Here is a 6,151-nt window from a genome sequence, read left to right as displayed (position 1 = left end):
TTAGAAGGTCGCTTTGAATTGAATATTTTAACGCCTGTAATCGCGTTTAATTGGGGAGGGTTGGTGGAAAATTAAATGCTTTATTCAGAAAGAAAGTTCGACTATTCGTAGTAGCAAACTCAAAAATTTTGCCGGCAATTTTGGCGGCCACTCAAGAGCGGTTACCTTTCGGTCCAGCCCAATCTCTCGCAAAGGAGGAAAATAAACGAGTTGGTGAACTAACAGCTTGAAAAAATACGTTCTTTCGCTATTTTCAAACTGCGCCAGGCAACAAATTTCAGTTCCGCATTTCTCTCAGAGCGCAAAGTGCTGTGCTAATGATTTTTTCGCATCGTCGCTAAAACACAGGAGGCTTTTCTCACAAGTTTTACCTGGTTTTACTGCTGCCGACACGAGCGAAATTGAAAACCGCCGTTTCATGACATCAATGGCCAAAACGTGATGTTGCCTATCTGTTATCGGGAAACATTGCTTTGAATATATTGTGAAACAGTGTTAATTAGAAAATTGAACACCGGAAACCTTTAAAACACACTCCAGCTGAGGCAAAAATGTCATTTATTGTGCAGTCTGCAGTCGTGAAATTATACCATCCTTTCTAGTGTTTCATTTCTTTAATCTTCCGCAAGATAAATTAAAAATTTTGCTTTTATGATCTTCAAGGATTAAGTTATAGCTTTGGTAATACCTCTAGTGTTATACTACACAAAGTCCTGATAATTCCCGTATCAACCGATACAACTGGTCCACGGACTACATCTGCCCTCCGTCGCATTACAGTTGTCTGAGAAACCGTACTAAACTGCAATCTAATAGTCCATATTTCCCCTAGGTATCACTAACCAACATTTTCCTTTTGTTTGCAGATCTGAAACATTGAAACTTTTTGTACTGGTGAATATTTCTCTACTTACAGAAGACTTTTGTCGCCCGTTTAGCCGTAATTTACGTCAGGCAATCACTTCAATGAACCAATAAGAACATACAACATTGTCAGTACTCGATCTCTCAAGCTGCCAAAAAAATTCGTGAATGATGTTTTAAGTATAAATGAAAAAGTTCAAATTGACTGAGTTAAAAGTGCAGACACCGTTTGAATTAAATGAAACGCGATTTGTCTCCAAAGCGGATGTTTCAAGCCTAGCCTTCGGTTGCTAAGCTTCTATTGCCGAGGTTTGGCAGAGTCAAAGAGTGTTTGATCAGTTAACTTCCATTGTCAATTGTCCGAAGCATTCTTCTTTAGAATATGATTATTATTATTGTTGTTACTTCAGGGGTAATTTTTCAGTTCCACGAAGACTAAAAAATTTGCTCGGCGGCAATCGTGTAAGTGGCTCCGAGTAAAACAGGGAATATCAGTTGCAGTTATCAATCGAAGAATGAATTGACGACCGTACGAGAAGTTAATTCAAATAATGTAAAAAGCCTGAACGTACTTTATCGGCGGTTTCTTACAAGTTTCGCTAAGCCTGTTAATTCTGCATTATACACATTTTTCCCAAAAAAATCAATTTAGGAATGACGTCTTAAAAGGAAAGTTTAATATCTGATATTTGCAGATGTGTTGAAGAGATTAAAACTATAGTTTTGAAATGCTAATTCTTGGCTCTTTTAAAGCGTTGTTGTGTTGTTGGAGGCCATTAATATTTAAGAAGTTTCCTCGGTATCTCTCATTTAAAATACTGCCTCAAACAAACTGTGATAAGTTTTTATTTATCAAAAAATAAATTAGATGAAGTTTTCAATGTTAAAAGACCCGACTAATTTAAATAAATGTTCCCACATCAGTTAAATTAAAACGAACCACAAATATATACAAAGAATAAGGCAGCTGACGAGTGAGTTCTATTATACTGATGTTACATATATTTTGATGAATAATTTTTTTGCACACTGGAAAGACGCACGGCTGATTGTGTTCAACAGAACTCCGAAATGCCAAAAAGAGCTACTCCAATTTTCCGATTGAAAGTAGTGCAACATCTGTTTTATCGTTTCTAATTCAGTCGTTCAAACAGATTAACACTTTCAAAATGAATTCCAGGTATTAAAACCTGAAACACAGTCAGTCTCCCTTGAAATGGCTTTTAAAAGTGTAAGAATTCCTCGCCGCAAAAATGTTGAAACTTTTCAACTTTACTTGACATTTAGGAACAGCAAGTACACTCTTAAAAAACCTACATCTGATGATCAAGTACCTGACTTAGATTTTGAAATCAATTTCGGACATTATATTTCTAATTGCAAATATGCCTCAGTGATAGGACAGGACTTGTATAACGAAAGGATACCTCCAGTTGTGTTTACTTTGAGTTTTCAATCGACGGATAGAGGGGTGTCAATAAAATGACTGCAAGCCATAACATTGCATATTCTTAGAGACATTAGGGATTTATGCGAGTTATTTTCTGATATCTGGCCAAATAAATAAGCGGAAATGACCATCAAAGCCGTCAGAACATGGGGTGTAAATTTACGCGGTTTACGAAGGTTTCTGACAAGGCCTCACAGAACTAATATAATTATTGTTTACACAGCCCTAATCTGCATGATTAACGAAACACTTCGGAATTGGAAAAATGTTAACATCTTTTTTAAACAAACACTTGAGATATATTCGAGTTGTCAAGACGAATCACGTAAGGTAACTGTACTTGCCGGGGTTTCTTTTTAACACTGATAAACTATTCAACAGATTTTGTTTTGCAAAACACTAAAGAAGAAAAAGTACTTCTCAATGGCTTTAAAATGAATGGTCGCACTACAGGCTCACTGAAGGGTTTCGTTCACAGAATAAGGTTACAATTGCAATCACTGACAAATATGCATCATAATCATGATTGCAAGAGGATGTAGTCTCTAAAAGCTGCTTAGGGTTTGCCAGTTTCAAAGCCAACACATATTCAGAAATTTCAGTTTAGAATATTGAAAAAGAAAATAAGATTAGCGGCACCACAAGAAACTACTACTCTACAGGATTCATCCTGAATGGTCATTCAATGCTAGGGTTTCATCCACAATGGCTGTTAACATGCTTAGAACTACTCAGTCACAAGAAAGCACTGCTCAGTAGCTTTCATTTGAATGATCACTCATTGTCATGGAGTTTCATCAAAAGACCACATGTTAAAAGCACTTTGTACAGCACGTTACACAAACAGTACCACTTTTAAACATAAAGTACTGCTCGATAGCTTTCAAATCCACAGCTGACTTAACAATTTGAACCACTGTACAGCGCAACAAACAGTACCACATAAAAGCACTGTTCGATGGCTTTCAAATGAAAGCCTAAACACTAAACCAGGTTCCATATAGGCCAGAGTTAGAACCACCTTGTCTAGCATGATGGAAGTTAGGTTTCCATTCATCCTGACAGAAATCAGTGAAACTGAGTTAGGGCACGAATCTCAGTGGCTTCTTTCCAAGGAAGGTGATCGAAAACATGTTCAGCTCCACCGGTCTTTACTCTTTTAGTAATTTCAAAGAGTATTTACACCATATTTTTCTTTACTATGCATTCTTCAAGGAGTCAGGTGAAGGGAACAGTACACTTTTTGCCTCGCACTACTAGCTAATGGAGCATGGGACAAAACTACGAAATTGAAAGCAAGCTCCGTCTAGTTCCGTGTCGCCCCTCCAAATCAATCATAACCGGCCTCAGAAGCTTAGGTCGTAGAATCATTGTTGCTATTATTCATTCAGTTGTATTAGATGATCGAGATGAGGGTACAAGAAACTGCAAATCGAAAGAGAATTTTTTATATTACAAGTAAAAAGAAAAGCCGCTGTATTAAGAAACATGTCAAAGGAATGTGGATACAATGCTTCATTACGCGACAGGTTGAAAGCACTGCCACCAAAACAAATTTGACTGAGATGCTTAACCGTGCTGCCCTTAGTAATAACATCGAACCGTCAGCATATAGGTTAAACATAAACCGTGATTTATCAGAGTCTGGTAAGAGTTTGTCACAGAGGACACCCCCGACTACATGTAGTTTGAGATCCAGAACGTGCAAAACAAATTGCAACAACAACTAAAGAAACGTACAGTTGCATATAATATTGCCGCAAGAAATCAGTGAAATAAGCTTAAATCAAAAGCACGACGGTATTAGAAATGTTAATGACTTATACTGTACTGCAATGAATTGCATGACAGCATTATGGAAAGAGGATTGGCGAGTTGCCAGAATTTCTTGACGATATACGATGCGCAACAAAGTATCAAGCGAAAAGGAGGGCAAGGCATACTTCAGAACGGTATAGCACTACTAATGCCTCAATATTTCCGAGCCAATTTCTCAGAAACTGGCAGTTAAACGTTTATATATCTATAAGTTGGCTACATATAGTGTTACAGTATTTTGCACGTTGCTTACAATTTTTGGTATCATTTCACATTTCAAGAAACCTCATTAAAAACATACCCTGTTAACGGAAAATCTGGCAGTAATTGCCGACGGTTGATTTTGTTGCGGAATGTGGCGCTTATTAAGCTTTATCAGGACGCAACTGACACTCAAAGCTGGAAGCCATTTTTAAATCACTCTCGCGTCAATTGTGAAGATGGAGAGTGATGGAAATGGAGTGAATATTCTCCTTTTTGGTCTTGTAAATGAAAATCAAATTTTGCGAAAATCTCATTGCAACGTGCTTTTTTAATTAGAGACAATCATTCACGTTTTTACTCCACAAATTGAGGGAGCATTCCTGTATTTTGCGTCGGCAATTTTCAGCAAATAGTTCTGATAATGGATGCTAAATCTTTATGGATCTTAGTGAATGTTTACAGTCTGTTTAGTCTGCTCTAATGCCGGATATCACAAGGCTTAATTGACGGGGCGAACGTTCGCGATTTTGCGTATCAAAAGTTAATGCGATTCATGCCTACACGATCGAGTATGCACTGAATGTCACGAGAATGGACTAAAATCCTCGTGCACCTTTTATTAAAACAATCGTTTGCCCATACGAGGCGCGCCTGGCTAACTTCCTAAAATAATATCACTTTTCAGCTTGTTTGTCCTTTAGTCAAGCCTTGGAGAGTATTTATCTTCCGATGGGAAGTGATCATATTGGCCCAACGTGGTGTGCTTCTGATCTTAGCAGTGATAATCCTCCGAGATAACCCCAAGCTGCTATTTTTACCAAGACACTCAAGAGATTAATGGTTAATCTCTAAGTTTGACTCAAAAGTTCAAACCATAGTTCAAGTGGACGATAAAAAACGCCAGTCAATATGTCTATGAGTGTGGTATTCTAGCCTGCTTAACTTCTTGTTCAAGTGGTTTTATTTTGGCAAAGTCACTGAAAATATATGTTCGGACGTGATCGCGGGTTTGCAAAAGAGAATACAAGATTGCCACCCGGATATGGTGGAGAGGGGGCACTTAATTAAGCGGGTCGGGGGCGGGGGAGATTATAATCTGTATTGGAGCTATACGGGTTTACAACTCGGCCGGAGTTTCGCTTTGCCGACTTAATTTTGGGTTGGTCTTTTGTTTTGAAATCGCCCATTGCGTTATCATAAGAAGAGCTCGTTGAGTTACAGTTCGAGTTTTTTAAGTTGTTTTATAAGTCAAACTTTTCGAGTAGCCGACTGAATTCTCCAACTGAGAATCTAAGCACACTGGCTATTGATAAGAGCGCTCCACTGTCGCCTCACCTCAGAAGGGATCTACATTTGTAGTCTCTACTGACACCGTTCGAGCTGTTTTCTGGATCAGTTAACGTTGTTTTTTAAAAAATTATGTGCATGCGAGGAGGTTGATCTAGCTCGTGTAGATTAAACATGAAATAAAACTGGGAAAATAGGAAACCCGGATTGGCATAGCATGTTAAGAATGAGAGTTATCCAATTCCAGCCGGTGAACATAACTTGCGACCATACCCTCCTTTCCTGCATCTCATCCAGACATCTCATCTTTAATTCCTCCCAGTTTCAAAAAACAAATTTCTTGCTCATTTGATAGCGCGAACACAGAAAAATGTTTCCTCGACTGAACAATTGAGAATAAACAATATTAAGGCTTACTCGACGGAGAAAGGAATTTCCTAAAGAAGTTGAATATTGTGACATATATATAAACAAAAATGTTGCGAAGGTTAAAAAGAAAACCAAGCCTGACTTAATTGAGCGTGTGAT

The 6,151-nt window shown here is 38.0% G+C and overlaps 1 protein-coding gene across 1 annotated transcript in view; it reads left to right on the top strand.

Annotated features, from left to right (window-relative positions):
* Positions 1–4,247, top strand: part of LOC145464403 (18S rRNA (guanine-N(7))-methyltransferase-like) — a 127,743-nt gene extending 123,496 nt beyond the window's left edge. Inside the window, exon 13 of the transcript XR_014041430.1 lies at positions 4,236–4,247. The gene's annotated coding sequence lies outside the window, so the exon portion shown is untranslated. The remainder of the gene's footprint in view (positions 1–4,235) is intronic.
* The last annotated feature ends 1,904 nt before the right edge of the window (positions 4,248–6,151 follow it).

The sequence above is a fragment of the Orbicella franksi genome, chromosome 12, assembly GCF_964199315.1.
Source record: "Orbicella franksi chromosome 12, jaOrbFran1.1, whole genome shotgun sequence".
NCBI lineage: Eukaryota > Metazoa > Cnidaria > Anthozoa > Scleractinia > Merulinidae > Orbicella > Orbicella franksi.
The sequence above is the reverse complement of the archived record's forward strand: the minus strand, read 5'-3'. Positions and strand labels throughout refer to the sequence as shown.